The sequence below is a fragment of the Chelonoidis abingdonii genome, chromosome 15 (assembly GCF_003597395.2).
Source record: "Chelonoidis abingdonii isolate Lonesome George chromosome 15, CheloAbing_2.0, whole genome shotgun sequence".
Classification (NCBI taxonomy): domain Eukaryota; kingdom Metazoa; phylum Chordata; order Testudines; family Testudinidae; genus Chelonoidis; species Chelonoidis abingdonii.
In genome coordinates, this window is record NC_133783.1 from 14,206,058 (window position 1) to 14,229,038 (window position 22,981).

Genomic DNA, 22,981 nt, shown 5'->3' on the forward strand with positions numbered 1-22,981 from the left:
GTTAAAAAGAAAAGTCGTAGTAAAGAGTTTAGCTTTTTCAGAGTAAGGGCCATATCTGCATGTGTATTTTCACCACATCTAGCACAATGGGACCCGAATCCTGACTGGGTCTTCCAGGCACAACTGTAATAGCAATATTAATAGGAGGCAAAGACTGAAGCTGCAGACTTGGATGGGCTTTGAGAGTAGGTAGATAAAGAAATAAAGTAGATAGGTTAAATTCTTCATTTACTTCATTAGAGAGGACGGGTTTGATGGCAGGAGTTCCTGCCTTGGAATAGAGTGCAGCACAACAGAGGCTACTGCCAACTGATTGAATAATTGAACTTTCAACTCTGAACTTCCAGTGATCTTACCTGTATTTTGGGTTTAACTAAGTGCTTGCCTTTTGAAGCTCAAGTCATATACTGCTATCTGTGTTCATCTATATCTCTTAAAGGTTCATTGCTGATTCAGGCTAATGAAATATACACAGATAGATGGGCAAAAAGATGATTTTTGTTTTAGTTTTGTTTCTTATGGGAAGATTTTTAAGTGCCAACATGTTTGAGGGAAGCTGCAAATTGAGATCCAGCTGAGACAATTAACAAAATATGTCTTATTAATTAAAAAACAGAATATTTATGCATTGAATCCAAGACCAAAAAGCAACCCACGGATGTTTAACAGTTAAAATGATTTATAGATAGAAAACAGATAAGCAAGACTCAATCTTAAATCTTCATCAGCCTCATGTTTGTTGGCTTAAGAGGCTGTTCTTCATTAGGAGATTTTAAGGAGAGATTCACAGCATGTGTGTCTCCTGTCATGTTACACAAGGAACTAATCCTGATTGTGCTGGTCCGCCTGCTGCCATGGTCAACCTGTAAATGTTTCCTGCTTTATTTCTTGATTTGCTACTGTAGACATCTTCATAGGCTTCTTTCTCTCTCTCTCTCATTTAGTTCCTTGTTGCCAGCATTTCTTATTCATTAAATTTTACAAATATATTTAAGTTTGGTGGAAAGGAGATGATGCACAACTTCATCACAAACTAATTATGCCACTAATATCCTCAGACTAAATAAAACAGAGGGGAGTGTAATTGGAAATTCTTGACTTGACATTTACAACTTTCAGGAAAACAGATGTTCACTTGAAGATCTTGGAAGAAAAATCACATCCTTAACTCAGCAACTGCCACTGGCCAATAGGATGTGGCAAGTTACAGGCCAAATTTTACCACTGATGGGAAGATTAGTAAATCCAATATATTCAGTGGTGTCTACTTAAACCAGTAGTTAATTTGGATTATTGTATCTATTTTCCATCCCTTCTGTTTATCACTGATAACTAGAAATTAAGGATCCTTTGACACTTTTCAAAAGGAATATGGGAGAACCCATTATTCCACTCAATGTGTGCTGGTAGGTGCTGTAAGAGAAAGATGACAGTGAAGTCATTCATGTTTGAGGTCCCTCAGCATCTTGGAGGCATAGGTGCTAGAACTAGGGGTGCTGTTGGTTTACAGTTGGTTCAATGGCTCTCAGCACCCTCACTATAAAAATTGTTCCAGCACTCCTGCTTGGAGGAGGTACTAAACGTTTTGCAGGTCAGCCCTTAATGCCCAGGCTGGTTGATACTAATGCATGCACCCAGTATCTGACTCATTGCTTTATAAAGTGCATTTAGATACTCCAAGTATAAAGAATGGAGGGGTGGGAGAGGATGAATAGGAAGAAAACACTTCTATTTTAATCTGTCTAAACAATGGAAGAAGGCTTTCTTTACTGCGTTATTTCTAAGTGTTAACAGAACAATAACTGCTGTTCTCAATTATGCCCATATAAATCTGACTTCAGTGGAGTTACTCCACATTTACACCGATCAGTTTGTACTGTGTTTTGGTCCTGAACTGGTAGCATATAAAACTCCAGAGAACAAAATTTAGAAAGAAGTTGTAATTGACTCAGTGCTGAGGTTTTGTCATCTTATCTTTTTAAAATCACTTTCATTCATGTTTTCCTGTTCAAGCATGAGGTTTTAGGAAATAGTAATAGTTTATTTTAAAAGAGGAAAATAATTTAAAGGAAAAAAGGATCACTTGGATATTGCTGAATATGGGCTCGGGGTATGCACACACATCCACAGAGCGATACTATTAAGAGAAATTTGTCTGGGAAAGGTGCTAGGGAAGAGCACATCTACAGGGGAATGGATAGTGAAGAAAGATAGGGCCAAAACTGAGCAACATTCAGAAAGCATTAAAATAAGTAACACTTTTGTATAAAGTGAGTACAAGTAAATAGAGAGAGAGAGACTGCTACATGAAAGAGAGACAGGGAAAGTTCAAAATGTGAACTATACAGGATTTGATAAAAAAACAGCTGCTTCAAGAAGAGGACAGATATAAACTTAAGCAAATCAAATTATGAAATTATCAAAAGACTAAGGATTTGGGTAGAGGGCCCTTATTTCTACAGAATTTGGAGAAAGTGACAGGGAATTGATCAAAGACAGAGAACAACACAGACCAAAACGTTTAAAGAAAACAAGCAAATTAAAATAGCCGGCGAGAGAGATCAATTACAGACAAGGGACAATAGACACAAAACAGAATGGAAGCCACCATGTAATTGGTGGATAAAACTACATAAGTTTAATGACTGTAGATACAAACAACTTAGGGAGAGTGATTTTCAAAGTTTTGGAAACTAAGGTACAGTGTACTGAGGACCAGGCAAGATCATGAGCCGTAAAAATAATTAAATGGAGTTAATGCTTTTCACCGTTCATGTGTCACCGTTTCACCGTTTTCTGTGTCAGGTTGTTTTCAGAATATATCAGATGATGATACTCAGTCCAGAGACTATTTAGAACACCGTCTTTCCAAACAACCATACTTATCTATCTTTCTAGTTTTCGGTACAATCAGTGCGGTTATAAAGTGAGTGATCGTTCACTGTGTTTTTTGGGTGGATCAGTTTTATTTAAAGACAAAATAATGGGATCCTCCATCATTAAGAGACTTCTTTTGGAAGTTTATCTACAGCAGTCGTGGAAGAAAAAGACACATCATTTCTCAGGGTGTATTTGTCCTCATTATTTGTTCTCTATGTTGATGGCATGTCCTGTTGTTTTTATCAATGTAAAAAGGACCTGTTTGTTTTTATTTTTAGCTCAAATCTCATAACAAAGGTCAAACGTCCTCTGCTAGGAAGTAGAGGGAAAATAGTTCTCCCTAGTGCAACCCCTCTGTTGTGACAATGAATCATAAGGATGTTTCTACAGACATTTGAAGTGTATTAATATCAAGGCCACTGAGCATAGGAGAGTTGTAAATCTATGCAAAATAATAAATGTCCGAACACTATTCCCACTTAGAGTCTTCACTCCTCCTGAGAGTCCTTGGGATCCATCAGTGTCATTAGAGAAGGCAAGGTCCTTCCTGCCCCCATCTGTGTCTTCTGTTATGGTGATGGTCTGGCCCCTTGCTTAGAGAGCATGTTACTTTTAAAAGCAATCTGTGATGCCTCTTCTGTTCCTGTTCTGCTGGGGATTTTCCGGGTGATGTGCTTGGGGGTATTTTTCATTAAAAAAGCTCATTCATTGCTTATATTTAGGCTTTACAGAACTTTATTTTAATTTTTTAAATAATTTTGACAGATAATGTTGATGCATATTTTTAAGTATTTTTATTTTTATCTATTTAAATTGTAATAGTTGCAGGACATTCATGGGGGAATAAGTCAAGTGACAGTCAATGTTGAGATTCAAAAAGTTAAGCTTTATAAAACACAAAATGTCAACATCACATGTCAAAATATACAAAGTGAATGTCCTTAAATCAAACTCTAATAGATTGTCTAGCAGCATTTTTCTTTCTTTGCGTATCTGTACATTTAGATTATTGTCTATGGAAACATTTGTCAGTTTGTGTGTGTACTATGGAATTGATGTTCACCAACACTTACTGATAATTGCAGCCTATTTAAATTCTATTTTGGCTTTGTTGCAAGGTTAAGCATTTATTGGAACAGGACTCAGAAACAGAAATGAATAAACAGGAAAAACACAATGAAAATATATTTTAATTACTGGGAACATAAATTTACTCTTGAATGGTGGATTCATTTGAATGTCCTCCTCTCCTCCAAAACCAAATGTATACCTGGAGCACCAACTATTTGTTTGATGAACTCTTTAAGGTACTAGCTTTGATGTTTAGTGAGAGCTGATTACTGGTAGAAGCCCTTACTACTTTTTGGGAGGTGTCCAATCAGAGAGGCTGTCAGCTTTGAAGACAAAGAGGAAACTTTGCTTGGATTCACTATATTGTTTCTGGTTGTATCTATTTGTTTTTTAAAAGCTGTCTTAAAACAATGTTGCACCCGTTTGGGTCAGTACAACTCTTGCTTCAGATGTGCAAACTGTCAAATGTATTAAAATTCAAAGAATCTGACAGAAAATCAACATTTTTTGAAGAATGACATTCCTAGACAGAAGAGTATTCCAGAAAAGTAGTGTAGTCTACTGGCTAGAGTAGGAGAACCTGGAGTCAAGATATTCAGAGTTCCATTTACAGCTATGGCACTGACTGTGTGTTTTACCTTGGTTAAGTCACTTAATACATCCATCTATTTTATCTATCTGTAAACTTTTTATACTTAGCTACCTGGCTAGGGTTTTATGAGGTTTCATCGTTTAATGTTGGTAAAAGGGCTTTGAGATCTTTGGAGGTGTTTCATATTGCACCATTTCTGCACCACTGAAGTCAATACAAATTCTGCCATTCATTTTAGTTCAGTCCCTAACTGACAACAATACCTGTGCCACAGTATAAAGTCCAGTGAAAGTAAATAGAAATTGGTTTCCATCCCACTGCCTGAATTCTGGTTTAGCAGTCATAAGGTGCATGCTGTAATTTAAACATCTAACAGATTATTAAAGTTCTTGTGCATATTAAGTCTGTATTGAAGCAAGATGGAAACTAGTGATAGTGGTGCCATATGTGAGGAGCATTGGAAGTTTAAATTTCAGTCATATTATCTGGTGGCCACTAGAAGAAAGCTGCAAAAAACTATTGTAATTTAAGATGTCATTTTTCTACTATTTGGACTTCCTGAATGGTAGACAAAGATTTATCAGGATGTGAGCTTTCAGAGCATGGTACTGTGCAAAATGGGTACAACTATCTTCCAGTTCCAAAGAATACATAGTTTTAGTGAATTTAGATATAATTACATTTCCCCCTTTCAGACATAAATAAGTTGAAGAAAATTAGCTCCAAATGGCAGTTCCAAAGAAGCTCAGTGGAAAAAAGATAATAAGCAGTTTTGTCACATTTAATTTACCAGTGGTAGATTTGTAGCAGAAAAGTAACAACCAGCTAGTAAGCAACAGAATAGTAATTCCCTTTTTATATTTATGGCTTAACAGTCCTAGTTCACAAGTTTCACAGGTTGTCTTTCAGAATGTCGATAGACCTTATTAGTGTAACTTCAGAACCAGATGCCTTTTAAGAACTCATACAGAGTTGACGGAGTCTGTCAGTAACGGGACACTGGACAAATAACTGCCTAGCTGACCTCTAAAACCTCTCCTATGCTTTTGTAATCTAGTTTAGTTCAGTTTACTTTTATTACATATGTTGATGGACGCTACACATAACTGCCCGGATTGTGTTATGGAGAGAGCTTTATATCAGAATATTTTCCTAATGTGATATAATATCACTATTAACTGTAAACTATGATTTTGTTAAATGCATATTCCATTTTTATAGCTCCCCTTTTCCCTCCAAGGTTGAATTGAGGTTGTAGTGATATAACAAAATTATTTTGTTGCCACACCTGCATCAATCACAATCAGTGACATAAAAAGTGAGAAGCTATCTGGTTGGAACATTCTTTAATAAGGTACTTTTAGTTTCCAGCCATAGCAACCTTGGAGTTGGCCGTTACTTGAATGAAACTTGTGATGGGGTATGTAGGCAGCCAGGAAAGGGTTAATAATGGACCAAGTACCCCTCCAACTGTCTCTGAGGGCTTTGTTAGTAGGAGCTGGCATAAAAGGCTGCAGCTCAGACAGGAGTTTATGCAGGACTGGCGCCAGGGTTTCTGGTGCCCTAGGCGCTGGGCCATTTCGCCGCCCTGAGTGCGGGTCTCGCGGCTCCGTGGAACTGCTGCAGGCATGCCTACGGCAACTCCACCGGAGCCAAGGGACCAGCGGACCGTCCGCAGAAAGGCCTGTGGCAGCTCCACTGGAGCTGCAGGACCAGCGGACCGTCCGCAGAAATGCCTGCGGCAGGTCCACCAGAGCCGCAAGACCAGTAGACCTTCCGCAGGTACAACTGCGGCAGCTCCACCGGAGCCGCCTGCTGCCCCCCCGGCAAAATGCCACCCCCCCCATAATGCTGGCGCCCTAGGCGACTGTCTAAGTCGCCTAAATGAAAGCGCCGGCCCTGGGTTTATGTCAGTGAGGCTGAGTATAGTCTTGAGGAAGTGCCTCAGTAGCCAGCTGAAAAAGCTTCATGAGGACAGAGAACTCCAGAGGACAGAATGGGACTGAGTCCTAATTTCCCTTTCCTGCCCCACACCTCCAGCAAGAGGGGCAACACATGCCTCAGGACTAAAAGAGACAGACTCATGACTCTGAGGGCACTGAAGGGCTGGCCTAAAGGCTATTAGACTTTTTTTTTCTATTTGAACTTGTTATCCTGAAAGGTGACCTGCCCAGATGGTCAGGCCATAGAAGCTGCAGTTTGCAACAACACCCTGGTGACAAACAAGGTTGCGGGAGCAGAAGAACGCCTGTAACACTACAACCTGGCATGAGGGGGAGGAGCATTTGCCCTGTCACAGAACTTCTCCAAAGAAAACCCAGATACTGTAGGAAGTGGTATTCAATAGTTTCCAGTTTTTTGACCCAATACATCAGCTTTGTGCTTTTGATCTGTCTAATGAGATATTAAACATGACACTTTCTACAAGATTCTAAGTAGTTATGTTTTGGCTCTGTTCCAATTTGACTAACTATATTCTTATTCCAGTACCTATGTCCATTAAACTCCAGGAAGGGTTTATTGGTATGAACTCCATGTCATAAACTGTTGTGAAGGATGGCCAGGTGCTCAGTTTTCTACTGGAAAGTCCATTCAAAAAGGGGACCTGACAGTGTCTAGTCAAATCTACTGACTGGACACCAAAAGTCCAATTACTGCAGGCGAGGGAGGCGCTGGGTCATCAACCCACACCAGCCCCTACTCAGCCGAGGCTGCCTCCTACCTGTGTCAGGCAGTTGCAGCTCCCATCCCCAGCTCTGCAGACAAGTTCCTCCCAACCTAGGCAGAGATGGGGTTTAGCAGAAGGTTCCAGCACTCCTGCTGGAGTGTGCATTTTTTAAATATTACAAAGTTGGCAACCCTAGTTGTGCAGTATTGCTGCATGCAGATCTCCCAAGCTACATAGAGTTCAGGGAAAGGACTGGTGCTCATTCAAGGGTGTGGGTGCATCCCAATCCTCTTCCCTGAGGAAAGTTTCTAGGAAAACATAACTCCTTGCCATAGGTGTTTCTGCAAGAATGTGTGACCAATCCCAAAGTCTCAAATACAGGAATACAATTCCAATGTAAAACGTAGTAGTTGAGGCCCAGCTATCGCGGGAGAAGGGGGAAACCATAAAATGTTGTTTAAATACAAATGTCTGGAACAACTGCAAAAAGAATAGGAAAAAAAGTCAAGGAAAAAGCTTTTTGTACAAGTCCCCCACATCTGTCTGATCCAATTTTAATTTTTCTCTTTCTCTTCCCAGCTCCCCATTAAGTTTATTTAATTTCATCTTTGATTGAATTTTTCAATCTACTGCTGAGACAGTTGAAAACTACAATTGCCTGTATGGAGGAAGTTTATATAGTATATTAAATCCTTCAAGGGACCAAATGTATCAACCCCTGCTGTTTATGACACTGAATGATGTGCAGGACTTACTGGCAGGGAGCCTGCGCAAATCAGATGTCATCACATTGACATACCTATTCCCTTAACTGAATTAGCACTCTGTTAGATATTTTGATGATACACTACATGTACATTTTCTTCATTGGCTTAGGGAAAAAGTGGGGTATAAACTCTGCCTAATGTCTAATGTTTTCTTTTAACAACAACTACAACACAATCTGTAAATAAATAAGATGCTTTAAAACAATGTTTTCATAGCAACAACTAGGAATTCAGGTTTGTGACACCTACCAGTAATAATAACTATGCACAGAACTTAATGCTCAGTCTTTGAAAATGTACCTTTTTCCACTACATTATTTGCATATTGTTGTTTGAGTCGTTCATTCTATATTTGAAGTAACTGACATTATAGCGTGACCCTTCTGCCCGTCAGAGTTGGCAGCAACAAGGGTCAGGTTTAGTATCTAAGGGCTCCATTTCAATAACACCATGCGAAACCGGCTCGAGTGACCACCCAGTGACTTGGGTCAATTACATACCACTTCCCAGGCGCCTCTGAGAGGCAATACTTCCCTTCTCGCGAGCACAGAATCCGAGTATAGCAAAAGCCTTTTAATAAAGGAGGGAAATAATGCGGAATTATGTTGGGGAAACACCACAAACAGGATTCATACCACAAACCATGACCAAAAGACCCCCCCCCCCCAAGTAAGTTTGGCAGTGTCCTTTTCCCCTCAGGGTCTTAAGTCCAGCAACCCAACAGTCACCCCACCCACAGTTTTTGTCCTTGGTCAGTGCAGCCCCAGAGTGGTTCTTAAGTCCAGCAACCCAAAAGTCACCCCTCCCACAGTTGCTATGCAGCCCCCAAAGTTCAGAAGTTCATCTGCAGAGTTTACCTCCCAGCCTGGGTGCAAGTGGTGGGGGAAGTATGGGGGCACCTTACATGCTCCGCTGCTCAGGTTGACAGCCAATTGCCACACCTCTTCATGGGGTTCTGTTGCAGTCTTCACCGCCAGATGCTCCTCTCCACTAGCTGCCCTGCTAGCTGCTCACCAATATGATTTCAGGGGCCCCGCCCCACACTTAAAACAACTCTCAGTAATTACAGTTCTTAGTAACCTCAGCTCTGTAGTGATTTCAGCTGTTAGTAGGGGAGCCTCAGTGCCGGTGCACTCAACCACTAGTTTAAAGGAGATCTAATGCTTAGACCTATGTATCACTGATTTCAGCTCTGTAGCATGTAACAAGACTCCTAATGCAGTCAAAAGTAGTTCTCATTACACAGGGAGAAAGAAGGGGTCAAAGTGGTGTTTAGGGCCCTCAGAAGGGGCATATAGTACAGGTACAAATACCTGTCCCCAGCCTCAATCAGTTCACTGGGTTTTGGAACCCATGTCCCTTGCCTAGCGAGTGCTACTTAGTTGAGGGTGAGTCCCTCTATCATAAAATGCCAAGTGCAGTTCTACCGTCCTTGATTCACGTAACCAGGATAACAACACTTTATTACTCCTGCCCGAATAACAAAGAGACTGGGGATCCCACAGAAGCCAAAGTGACCATTTGGGCAAGCAGTCCCATAATGCTAGGCAGGGTGGGTGTGCCCGGGCAAACAAGATCAGCCCCTGAAGTCCTTTTCTCACAGCTCACCACCAGATGTTAGGGTAGAGCTCATTCTGACTCCGTTTACAATAGTATAAAAGGGGCTATGCCTTCTGTTGTATTGTGTGTGTTACTATAAAGAAACAAATGTCCTTTAAAATATTTTATTTTGCAAGGAGATTACATCATCGGTAAACTTTAAATATATTTATATATTTTATACATTTTGATGTACCTATATTTAAAGTTTACCTATGATATAGCCCCTTTTTGCAAAACAACATATTTTAAAGTAACATTTGTTTCTTTATATTAATGGGAAAGAAGTTTATGTATAATATGATGCCAGATGTTCAGTTCCAATGCAAATCATTCCAGAAAAAAAAATTAGGCATAATTATGTGAGGAAATAATGAAGCTAGAAGTTTGTGGGAGTAATTTGTCAGGTAAATGATTCTCAACATGAACTGTGTGAGCATGAAGTGACAGTTTATCTGTCAGAGAAACTTGTTACTAGTGGGAAGGAGGACAGCTCCTTGCTTTCTTTTATTCTCTTTCATATTCACATGCATCCATCTCTAAATATATAGTAAGACTGTTAATCCATAGTGACACGTGTGAAAAGGGAATAGTACTTTTCTGGAGTTCAGTGGAGCAAGTATTGAAATAAACTCAAACTAGCATGGCATTACAAGATCCTTTTTGTAACTATTAAATAAAAGGACATTTTCAAAGTGTAGTAGGTTTTCTTTTTAATTATGAAATAATATTCTTTATTAGATGTTTAAAACCTTACTTAAATTCTTCTGTTTGTGTTTCTATTTTTAAATTAAATTTACTCGTGAGTGCTAAAATGCTAACACTAACTTTTATTTTAAGGAGAAAAAATTGCACAACTTGTATTACATGAGAAATAGCATATAATTGTAATGTCAGATTTTATAATAATGCACAAGAAGGCAAAGTTAAGGAGGCATATTCAGCCTTCAGTATTTCCTGATGTCAACATATTTAAGGCCTGTGTTCTGCAAATGTTTACACATGGGCGTAGACCCAAACTTCTGTGTGTAAGGTATAAGAGTTTGCCAGAGTGGGGCCTTAAAACACCCATGAACACATTTAACCTCATACTTGCTTCAGTGAGACATTAGATGAGTATGGCAGTCCACTCACATACTGTGAAATGCAGGACTGGGCCCTCATTTGTAACCTTAATATAACACAAATATATATACTTTTAAAACATATTTTTCTGTTAAAATATGTGAATAAGTAAATCCAGAATTATCAGGTTAGAAGAGCTTAATGGTCTTCCTTCTTCTGGACAGTTTTTAAGTGCATCAGGCCAAAGGGAGGTCATAAACAGTGCCTCTGGGCCAGGTGGGCTTGTGCACAGTGTAGAAATTCCCTAAATTACTTATGAGCTTTCTGTATAGCTATTAGCCATGAAGCTAGCTAGCTATAATTTACTAATTTATATGATAGCGCCCAGTGTTATTACATGTTATTACTGCGAACACAAGCACCTGAATTGTTAAACCCCTTTAACATTTGCCTGTTTTTGTTTCTTTTTGCAAACAAGAAATGTGCTTAGTCCTCAGTGGCCTTATGTTTACTAGGAAATCTAATCCATCTTAAACTCTGCTTTTTAACAACTGAGTAAACTGACACCATGCAGAATGTTCAGTGTAGACAAGAACAGTTTCTTTTCAGTGTTGTGCTATCTAGTTGGGGTAAAAATAACTGGAACTAGGGTTTACTCATGATTAGCTGACATAATGCTGAACAAGGCACATCACAGTCTGCACTAACCAGTCAGTCATGGTCAGCTGCTTGTCACCTTACTTGATTGTTACAAACTGAGTGGAACCAGGATTAAATTTCCTAGTGAAGATAAATCCACTGAGTTCCTGGCATGATACTTCCATTTATAGATTTTGGTAACTTTTTAATTAACTGTGAACAAAACATTAATTTAAAATATACTTAGAATGGGAAAAGAATAATTTATTTACACCTTTTCATAACTGACATATTTCTGAAGCGTTGTTGCTGTAACTATCAAAGCAAAACAAAATCACCTCTCTGCTGAAACCAAGGCTGGAGAATTTCAGCTCCAAAGGTTGTATGCAGTGTAGCTGTAGCCATGACAGTCCCAGGATATTTGAGAGACCAGGGTGGTGGTGGTGGTGAGGTAATATCTTTTATCAGATCAACTTCTGTTGGTAAGACAGACAAGCTTTTTGGAGCTCTGTGTTGCTCAACAGTTTGTCTCGCACCAACAGTATTTGGTCCAATAAAAGAAATTGCCTCACCCACCTTGACTATCTAGCCCCAAAGGTGACATTTTAGAAAATATCTGAGCAACTGAATGAAAGGGATTATAATGAGTTGTGATATAACCTAAACTATAGAGAGGAAGCATGGTCCAATGGTGAAGATACAAGTCTATGACTCGATTACCTGCTCTGCCACAGACTTACTGTTTGCCTTTGGATCAGTCACTTAGCCTCCTTGTGCTTCAGTTCCTGATCTGTAAAATGGGGATAGTACTACTTCCTAGCTCACAAACTGTGCTGTCTGAATAGAAACATTACAGTGTGAGATGGTCAGGGTCGACCTAAGGTATCATATGGGGGTCATATAAGTATCTTAGACAGATAGACCTATAGCAGATTTAAATATGGGGGCAAGGACTGTCATTTAATATATGGTTGTGCAGCGCATAACACAACAGGGCCCTGGCCTCGTGTTACATCAGTGCAAGTGTGTAATAATAAAAATTAATAAAGCACCCATAATAATACCTACTTTCCATATAAATACATACTTTCCAAATAAAACCATTACTAATCTCAGTGCCAGCCACCATAATTTAACAAATGACTGACAATTAGAGCTGCCTGTTTTCCATTAAAAGAAGAAAGGAGTTATTATTTAATGTGCACCTACATCAAGGTTGAAGCAGACAAAGTTGGCTTAAAAACAGATAATTTCAACAATGCCAACCACTCTTCCTGGAAGCTAGAATCTAGATGCAATATCGATATGTTAATTAAGTTGCTCAGGTATGGATTTCATTTAGTTTTGATAAAAAGTTATTTTCTGTCAGTAATTGGCTATTCCATGTTCTTGTTATGTAATAGCAGGCCAGATCTTGGCTGGCCCTAATGCAGTTGCAAAGTAAACTGAAGACACTCACAGAACAACTGTCTTGCACAATCTCCCTGGACCTTGAATGTGGGTATGGTAATAAGGATAGAACAGGCTATGTGACTGCTACTTGTAAGCTACAGTTCAACAGGAGCCCTTATCTAGCTTTACAGGCATACGTAGGACATCTGTATTTGCATTCAGACTTGTAGGGTTAAGGACATTTTCCACTGTGGCTGCTCAGTATATAACTTCAAATGGTCATATCTCAAGTCAAAACCAATCTCTTTCAAACAAAACAAAGCTTTCCCATGCCAAGTTTCAAACTTCAGCTGCTGTTGCTGCAGCCCTGTTTAAAATCAAGTGGTGGTAGCATTTTTTCCCAAATGATGAGAAAAGTACACAGTCTATTTTTTTTTTTTTTCGTTCTCCCCAATCTCAGAAGTAACTCAAAGAATATTTACAAACTTAAACAGGGGAGAAAAACATTATCCTTGGCAGATTTCAGCAAAGAAAGGAAATGTTTCAGAAAGTTATGATGATCTGAAATGAGATTATAATGGAAACTTTATTAACTAAAACAGTCATTGCTGGAAACAGCTATAATAGATACAAATACTTTTTAATCTTAGCAAATGTATTATTTAAAATCAGATATAATCATTGAGCATTTAGACACTAGACCAACATTGTGCATCCCATTAAGTTTTTAAGTTAAATACCTTAGTATCTATTACATATTAAAAACCATTAAATCAATGGACAGCTATTCTAATTCACCAATGTCAATATAAGAAGGGCCATACTGGGTCACACCAATGGTCCATCTAGCCCAATATCCTGTCTTCTGACAGTGGCCAATGCCAGGTGCTTCAGAGGGAATGAACAGAACAGGGTAATCATTGAGTGATCAATTCCCTGTTGTCCACTCCCAGCTTCTGGCAGTCAGAGGCTAGGCACTTCCAGAGCATAGGGTTGCATCCCTGACCATCTTGGCTAATAGCCAATGATGGGCCTATCCTCCATGAGTTTATCTAGTTATTTTTGAACCCCTGCTATTATTTTAGCCTTCACAAAGTCCCTTGACAATGAGTTCCACAGGCTGACTGTGCATTGTGTAAAGATATATTTTCTTTTCTTTGTTTTAAACCAGGTGCCTCTTAATTTCACTGGTGACTCCTGGTTCTCGTGTTACGTGAAGGAGTATATAACACTTCCCTATTCACTTTCTCCACACCATTCATGATTTTATAGACCTCTATCATATCCCCCCTTAGTCATCTCTTTTTCCAAACTGAAAAATCCCAGTCTTTTTTTTTAATCTCTTCTTGAATGGAAGCTGTTCTATATCCTTAAATCATTTTTGTTGCCCATCTCTGTACCTTTTCCAGTTCTAATATATCTTTTCTGAGATGGGGCATCCACAACTGCACACAGCATTACACGTGTAGACATACAATGGATTTATATCCTGACATGTTTTCTGTCTTACCTTTCCTAACGGTTCCTAACATTCTGTTGGTTGTTTTGACAGCTGCTGCACATTGAGTGGATGTTTTCAGAGGACTATCCACAATGACGCCAAGATCTTTCTTGATTCATAACAGCTAATTTAGATGCCATCATTTTGTATGTATAGCTGGGATTATGTTTTCCAATGTGCATCACTCTGCATTTATCAACACTGAATGTCATCTCCCATTTTGTTCCCCAGTCACCCAGTTTGGAGAGATCATGTTGTAATATGCAACAGTCTGCTTTGTACTTAACTATTTTGAATAATTTTGTATCATTTGTCAGTTTTGCCACTTCACTTTTTACCCCCTTTTTCCAGATCATTTATGAATATGTTGAACAGCACAGATCCCAATACAGATTCCTGGGGCACACCACTTTTTACCTCTCTCCATTCTGAAAACTGTCCATTTATTCCTGCCCTTTGTTTCCTGTCTTCTAACCAATTACTGATTTGATGAGAGGACCTTGCCTCTTATCCCATGACTCCTTACTTTTGCTTCAGAGGCTTTGGTGAGGGACCTTGTCAAAGGCTTTCTGAAAGTCAAACTACACTAGATCCACTGAATTGATCTTGTCCACATGTTTGTTTAAACTCACTCAAATAATCCTAATAGATTGATTATGCATGATTTTCCTTTACAAAAGCTATGTTGACTCTTCCACAATAAATTGTGTTCATCTATGTATCTGATAATTTTGTTCTTTACTATAGTTTCAGTCAATTTTCCTGGTACTAAAGTTAGATTTACCAGCCTGTGATTGCTTCCTGTGATATTTCCTGCAGACATGCAGAGCATTACAACGAACTTCTGATCCAAGAAAGCCCAAAGAACCATGAGACCATAGGATTTGGAGCACAAGGCATTAACAGGAATCACAGACTAAATATTTGGACAGCAAGTTCTTCTTTAAAGAAGGGAGGTTGGGAGAGGATCCAGGAATGGGATAGGATAGTTTCCAGGGTGCAGCTGTCTCATGAAAAGGGGATGGATTTGGGAAAGTGTGCGTATTTTTGTGAGAAAAGAGATTTTGGATACAGCTGTTTGAATAGAGAAGGAGAGCTCAAAAAGTTAGATGAATTCAGATAAAAATCCAACTATTTTGAAACTTTCAGAGCTTCCTACATCTTGAGGTTCACTCAGTGCTGATTTCTGTTGCCACACAAAACTTTGCTGCTTATTGTTTCTCCCACAATACATGACAATCAAGCAAAGCTTTAAATACTCTTCCCAATTACACTAACTATAACAATTATAGTAACACTCCAATGAACCAATTATTATTTCACAGTTAGTTGCAGTTAGCAAAAACTGTCTACTGCATTTTCCACTTTATGTTGGAACTGACCTATTTGGCTTGTGCAGTCACTTGTATTTTACAATTCAGAGCCATTTTAGTCAGCTGAGGGTATGTCCCCTTGTGTTAAGAAAAGTCCCAAAAGTTGGATTTCTGCTCCTATGTAGACTGTGTAAGCAGCAGCTGCCATAAAGCCAGTGTACTCAGCTACCCAGTGATTCCCCTGAAGACTGGCATAGTCCTATGCTACCTCTGCTTATTATTTAATTTGCAGAGATGCTGAATGCAGAACTTTATTAAACCCTGTGCACTACTCTGTCCATGTGCCTGAGTTGCTTCCAGCGTAACTCTCCAAGTTCCCCATTTTCTGTGTGTCCCGTCACAAACAATCCCTCCAGGGAACATGGACCCTCTGTCTGCCATTTCAGTGATAATACATCTTTCTTATTTTACAAACAACATTATATATTATTATAAACAAGCAAATAATTATCACCTAGTCCATTTCTCTGTGTCCTTTGGCCAGAGTTTGCTAGTTCATAGCAGAGTGGGGTGTCATCTTTTCCACAGACTCAGCTGGTTACATAGTCTTTGAGATAGTCTGGTGACCACACCAACAGCGACCTCTCTGTCTTCCTGTCCACTGTCTGAGTCTAGCGCGCTCTCTCTCTCTCTCTGTTGACTCTCCTCCCTCCCTCCCTGTAGGGTTGGCCTTTGGATGACTGTCTCTCTGTTTCATGATGATCTCTGTATCACTCTGGACATTCTGGGTGCTGTTTGCTGGCTCATAAATGCCTGCTTTTCCCTCCTGTGTAGTCACCTCATATGGGCTGGGTGCTACTGCACCCCTCATGACTCTCTTAGTCTACTGCTCCCGGTATCTCTCTAATGGCTGGAGCCACAGAAGAGTACCTGTTTCCAGGGCTGGTTGGTCCTTGGCTGACCTCTCATACACTAGTGCCTGCTTTCTCTGATTGTTGGCTGTATCCTCTCGGTGGTGTTTCCATCGTTCTGTCCTGGACGATATTTGATCTCTACCTAGTAGCACTGGAGGAGCATCAACATGAAGGGCAATCTGTTTGGTGTGCTAAGAAGGGACTTTACCTTGATGGTCTCTAGGGATTTGTGGTCTGAGTGCACTATTACTTGGTGGCCATAGGTATACTGATGGAATTGTTCCACTTGAAATACCATAGCCGGAAGCTTTTTCTTTTATTTGGGCATTCCTCTTGACAGAGCTCTTCTGGCATAAGCAGCCAGCTGCCCCTGCAAAAAGATTTACATCCAGTCCTCTCTCCAATGCATCTTACTGGCGTGTCAGTAACTATCCTGATTGGTAGTACTTCAGGACAAGAATATCCACTGTCATGTGTTTCAGTATGCCAAATGCTTGCTGTTACGGACCTGCCCACTCCCACTCAACATCGTGCCTTGTGAGCTGACGTATGGGCTCCACTACTGCAACTAAATGTGGACAGAACTTGGTCAGAAAATTTATGCTGTACACCTTTAACATCCATTGTAGCTGACATGTCTCTGACTGCCTTGGTCTTGATGAGATCTGCTTTCAGGCCTCTGCTGTGATCCAAAATCCAGCATATGTTACCTCATGATGTTTGAGTTGCATTTGTTGTGAGTTAAGTTTTATGCTCTTGCCCCTGCATTATGGTAGAAAAGCTTGTAGTTTTCTGTCATGGTCTCATTCAGCTTCTGTATCATTGCTCCCTTCACCTACGATGAGAATATCCTCTGTAGTTATCTTCACCTCAGGGAATCTTTCTAGCAACTGGGTGAGTCTTCTCTGGCATACCTCTTGTGCTGGGCTTATGTTCATTGGCATGCTCAGCAATGGGTAGCAACCAAAGGTTGTTAGCATGCTGGATTCTTTATCCAGGCTTATTGCTAAAACCTGTTCCTCAGATCATCAAAACTAGACTGTAAAGATTCTGGCAAGATGTCATCAATTTTAGGCAGTGCATCTTTTCAATGTCCAGTTTGGGTTTTTTCAGGTGCATAATTTTCCTGATGGCTTCTTTACCATCACCATACTACTTGTCCAGGCTGTACTGGCCTCTACAGGTGCTATGATACCCATCTACTGCACACTTTCGAGCTCCTTGTGTACTGCATTATCTGGTGCCAATTGAATTTTCCTTCATGGTAAGCGCACAGGTTCCACTGTGGGGTCTAATTCTCATTGCAGCTTTCCTTCAAGGTACCTGATGCTTTTTGAAAAGCTTCCCATACGCTTTTAAAATTGTCCCCATTGTCCTTGGGACTCCCCTTTTGGATATTTCCCTGCAGCTATGAAGTTCTGACGCTGAACCCAAATCTGGCTTGTATGGCTGTATTCCACAAAATGGGTCTGTGATGCTTACTATCCACCACCACAAACTTCAATTGGTACAATCTGTTATTTTTTTGGGTAGTTACTATGAGGTCACATTCTCCAATGGTCTGCATTATGCTTTCATTGTACATTATTAGCAGGGCTGTCAAGTGATTAAAAAAATTAATCGTGATTAATCGTGTGATTACTCGCGCTGTTAATAACAGAATACCATTTGTTTAAATATTTGTAGATGTCTTCTACATTTTCAGATATGTTGCTTTCAGTTACAACACTGAATACAAAGTGTACAGAACTCACTTTATATTTATTTTTTGATTACAAGTGTTTGCATTGTAAAAAAACAAAAGAAATAGTATTTTTCAATTCACCTAATACAAGTACTGTAATGCAATCTCTTTATCATGAAAGTTGAACTTACAAATGTAGAATTACATACAAAAAACCCTTCATTCAAAAATAAAACGTAAAATTTTAGAGCCTGCAAGTCCACTCAGTCTCACTTCTTGTTCAGCCAGTTGCTTAGACAAACAATTTTGATTTCATTTGCATGAGATAATGCTGCCCACTTCTTGTTTACAATGTCACCTGAAAGTGAGAATAGGCATTCTTGTGGCACTGTTGTACCCGGTGTTACAAGATGTTTATGCGCCAGATGCGCTAAAGATTCACATATTGCCTCATGCTTCAACCACCATTCCAGACATGTGCCCATGATGATGACAGGTTCTGCTCAATAATAATCCAAAGCAGTGCGGACTGATGCATATTCATTTTCATTATCTGAGTCAGATGCCAACAGCAGAAGGTTGATTTTCTTTTTTGGTGGTTCTATAGTTTTCACATTGGAGTGTTGCTCTTTTAAGACATCTGAAATCATGCTCCACACCTCGTCCCTTTCAGATTTTGGAAGGCACTTCAGATTCTTAAAGCTTGTGTTGAGTACTGTAGCTATCTTTTGAAATCTCACATTGGTACCTTCTTTGTGTTTTGTGAAATCTGCAGTGATAGTGTTCTTAAAATGAACAAGCATGTGTTGCGTGGTCATCTGAGACTGCTATAACAGGAAATATATGGCAGAATGTGGGTAAAACAGAGCAGGGGACATACAATTCTGCCCCAAGGAGTTCAGTCAGAAATTTAATCAGTGCTTGTTAAGCACTTTCATGTAACTATAAATCATGTCTCCCTAGTTTTAGGGATACCTAAACATTGACTTAATATAGAAATAGATAAATCTCTACACATTCACTTGATATTCTGACAAACTGTAATTTCCAGTGATGTAGGAATAGATTGAGCAGCTGGGCCAGACACCTAATAGCCTAAGTGTGTTGTGGGCTTGTGAAGGGTCCCAAAGGTTTGTGGTGTTATTGAAATGTTTAAATGACCAGTTGTTTTTATAAGATATTATATGTAATGATAAGGGTACGATTTTCAACAGTACTCAGCATTAGAGCTGGGTGGGAAACAATTTTCCCATCCCAAATCAGACCAAAAAGTTGAAATCTGAAGGGAAAAAAAAAGTAAACAAAAAATCTGAAAAAAAATTCAGATTGGGTCAATTGAAATTTTTCATTATGATCATTTCAAAAATCTTTGTTTTGATTTCAACCTTTTTTTCTCTTTTGAAGTAGTTATATTTAATTATAAATCAACTTTCATTTAGAAACAAAAAATCATTTTCAACCAAAAAACCTTCATTTTGAAACTGTGAAAACAGGACATTTCAACAGTTTTGAAACCTTTTTCTAAACAGAAAACTCATTGAAACTGGCCCTTTCCTGCCAAAAAGTTTGGTTTTGGAAATCATGCTCTAAATGTCTATTAACATTTATGCTCTTAGTAAAGAAGTTAGGACAGGATTTCTCCAGGAAAGGTTTGTGGATTCTTAGCAGTGTTTGTGCATTTCCTTCTGCACACTCAATTTTCTATCATTCCATAGCCTGGAGTTGAGCACAAAGGAATGAAATGAATTTGTTTTATTCATGAGTTGCAGCTTCACTAGTATCTGAATAGTTTACAACAGTATTGCTGTAATGTTGACTACATCAATAATATCACGTCTAGAGTCCTGTTTAAACTGCCAGAACTGCCATGTTTGACATCATTGTTTCAATGCTAACTAAGGTCAGTAGCAGAGGGGGGTATTTCCATGTTTGATACCTGGTGCTTACTGACGTCAATGTCAAAGATCCTATTGACATCATTGATTTTAGTGATCCAGGGCTAGGCTCCTGGTATCAGTAGTGGTCAGTTTCTGTAGTATAAACAACACTCAACTTGGGAGGTAAAGCATGGAAGTTTTTTGAAAAAAAAAGTCAAAAACCTAAATATACTTTCCTTGTGAAACTGTTGATGCAGGCAATGCCAACAAACTAAAAAGTGCTCTAAAAGTAGATCTGTGCTGGGAGGGTGTTCAGTTCTAATTTTTCTTAGGAATCTACAATAAATGTGAAACTTCAACATGAATGTGAAAATATCATGAATGCTGAGAATGAGAATCACAATCCCCAATATGAATGTGACAATGACTGTTTTGTTAAGAATGAAGAAAAGCTAAACTTACTCATGGCATCTTGATATCTGACATGGGCACTGAAGGACTTCGTGAAGTAGTCAGTGACAATTCAACTTAAAATACACTGCTGATAGGACAAATTTCCTATTACTTACATGGAAAGACTGTTTGCAGTGTTGTTGCAGCCCTGTTGGTCCCAGGATATCAGAGAGACAAGGTGGGTGAGGTAATATCTTATACTAGACCAACTTCTGTTGGTGAATGAGACAAGCTTGTGAGCTTACACAGAACTCTTCTTCAGGACTGGGAAAGGTACCTGGGAAAAGTGCCTTTCCCAGACCTGAAAAAGAGCTTGGTGTAGGTAAAAAGTTTGTCTTTCACCCACAGAAGTTGGTCCGATGAAAGATATTTCCTCATCATCTTTTCTCGGTGTAAAGATTGCCATTTGTGCAAGCCTAGGGGACTTTTCTCATGAGGCAAAGGGTAGGCTTGTGACTGATGCACTAGACTGGGATGCAGTAAAGCTGGGTTCAATTCCCAGCTCTACCATAGGCTTCCTGGGTGATCTTGGGTGTGTCAGTCAATCTCCTTCAGTTCCATATCTCTGAGATGAGTGTAACAACATGTACTTTATCTGTCTTGTTTGTTTAGATTGCTAGTCCTTTGGAGCAAGGACTTTGACTTGGTGTAGTTTTGTACAATGCCCCCCAGAATGGGGCTCCAATCTCAGTGGCCTCTAAGTACTACTGTAATACAAATCTCAATAACAATGGGGGTGGGGAGGGGGCAGAATAAAGTCTGAGGTGCTTCACAAATATATTATAAAAACCAACAAAAGCAGGCATAAGTCAAACTCAAAAGTGACTGCTCCTTTCGTGATCCATGACTGTTGTTTGCCTATTATGTTAAAACATCATGCTATGCAGTGTAGTGTACTATGAGGTGGGAAGCACTTAACCGAAAATTCAATGTTTCATCAGTGTCTTTTACATGCAACTCTTGCTGGAATGGCACTTTGATATGATACTTTTTTTTCTCCCCAAACTCCAGCTATGCTTAAGCTGGATGTGTGCATGCTTCATTTATGCATCTGTCTGTCTCTCATTGCCTGTTGTTTCCTCCCAAACTTCAGAGCACAGGCAATGCTGTATTTACTGCAGGAAGAAACATAATGTTCACAGAGGTGTTAAACTGCTAATGAAAAAAAAATCTCACTTTAGTTTGCTACATGTACATGCATTTAGATGAAACTCTACTCAGAATTCACAAGAAGAGAAAACCAGCAAAACAATACCTTAGGGTAGCCCATGATTAATAGCTCCTTTCCCTAATCAGACAGGCAGTGATTGGGGAAGGTGGGGATTCTCTTCATGTGGTCATGATGGTCATTGTACTTCCCTGATGGTCACATGCCTGGAGGAGTTTCATCTGCCTTTGGATGACTCTCCACCCTATTCCTCCAGGAGTTTACCTGACTGAGCTGCACTTCAGGTGCAGGGGAGCAGGAGCACCCAGCTGGGGGAAGTAGCCCCTGGAGACCTGGCTGCCCTCCCATCCTGCTGCACACTGAGGGGACTCGCCTGCAGTGGCCAGAGCCTGTGCGCATCACTGCCTAGGTGGGAGTGACTGTGGCAGGCTCTGGAGTGCTGTGATAAAAAGCACCCACAACTGTCTCCTCCCCTCCCAATATCTCTGCAAACCATGCTGTCCTTCCCTATCCCCAGTGACCACAGCAACTGCAGCCCCAGCACGAGTCTTCTGCTACCTGCCCTGGGACTAATATACAGGTTTTTTTGTTTTTTTTTTTGGGGGTGGGGGGGACAAATGCCCCTTATGCCATTCCCAATCTCTGCCCATGGTCTAATATGAGATTGCCTTCCTGATGCAGTTGTTCCTGCATCCCAAGTGCCACAGACTATCTTGTCCCAAATTAAGGAGCCTGTCAAGTCAAAATTGTACCTAACAGCCAGTGTGCCTAAGGCAGCAACACAGGCATCTATCCCCTCCCCTTCAGATTGGTCTCTACTGAAAAGATGTGTCACTCTGATTTGGGATGCAATAGGTACTCAGGGCTCCTATAGCTACTCTGAGACTGGAGACAGTGATGCCTGGTTCCCCAATAAAGTAAGTAACAGGTTTTTTTGTTTGTTTTTTTTGTTTTGTTTTTGCTGTTGTCATCCTTCTGCATGGCCAGGTCTGTGTACAGCTCGAACTCCACCCTCCACAAGATCCATTGCTATGTCTGCAAAATCTGGGGCTTCAGATTCAGTTTGTGGCTCATGCTCCTAGCTGTTGTACTTCAGAGAATTCATGGCTCAGATGCTGCCATCATAGGTATGTCTACATTGCAATTAAAAGCCTGCTGTTGGCTGGTGCCAGCTGACTTGGGCTAGTGGTGCTCAGGCTGAGGGGCTATTTAATTGCAGTGTAGATGTTGGACCTTGGGCTGCAGTCTGAGTTCTGGGGACCCTCCCACCTTGCATGGTCCTAGAGCAGGGGCAGGCAAACTTTTGGTCTGAGGGCCTCATTGGGTTTTGGAAATTGTATGGAGGGCCAGTTAGGGGAGGGTATCGTAGCCTGGCCACCCCCTAGCCACCTGCCCCCC

General features: G+C 40.0%; 1 protein-coding gene across 6 annotated transcripts in view; it reads left to right on the top strand.

Moving 5' to 3' along the window:
* GRID1 (glutamate ionotropic receptor delta type subunit 1) overlaps positions 1-22,981 on the top strand; it is an 890,324-nt gene that overhangs the window by 512,123 nt on the left and 355,220 nt on the right. The gene's annotated exons all lie outside the window — the stretch shown is intronic.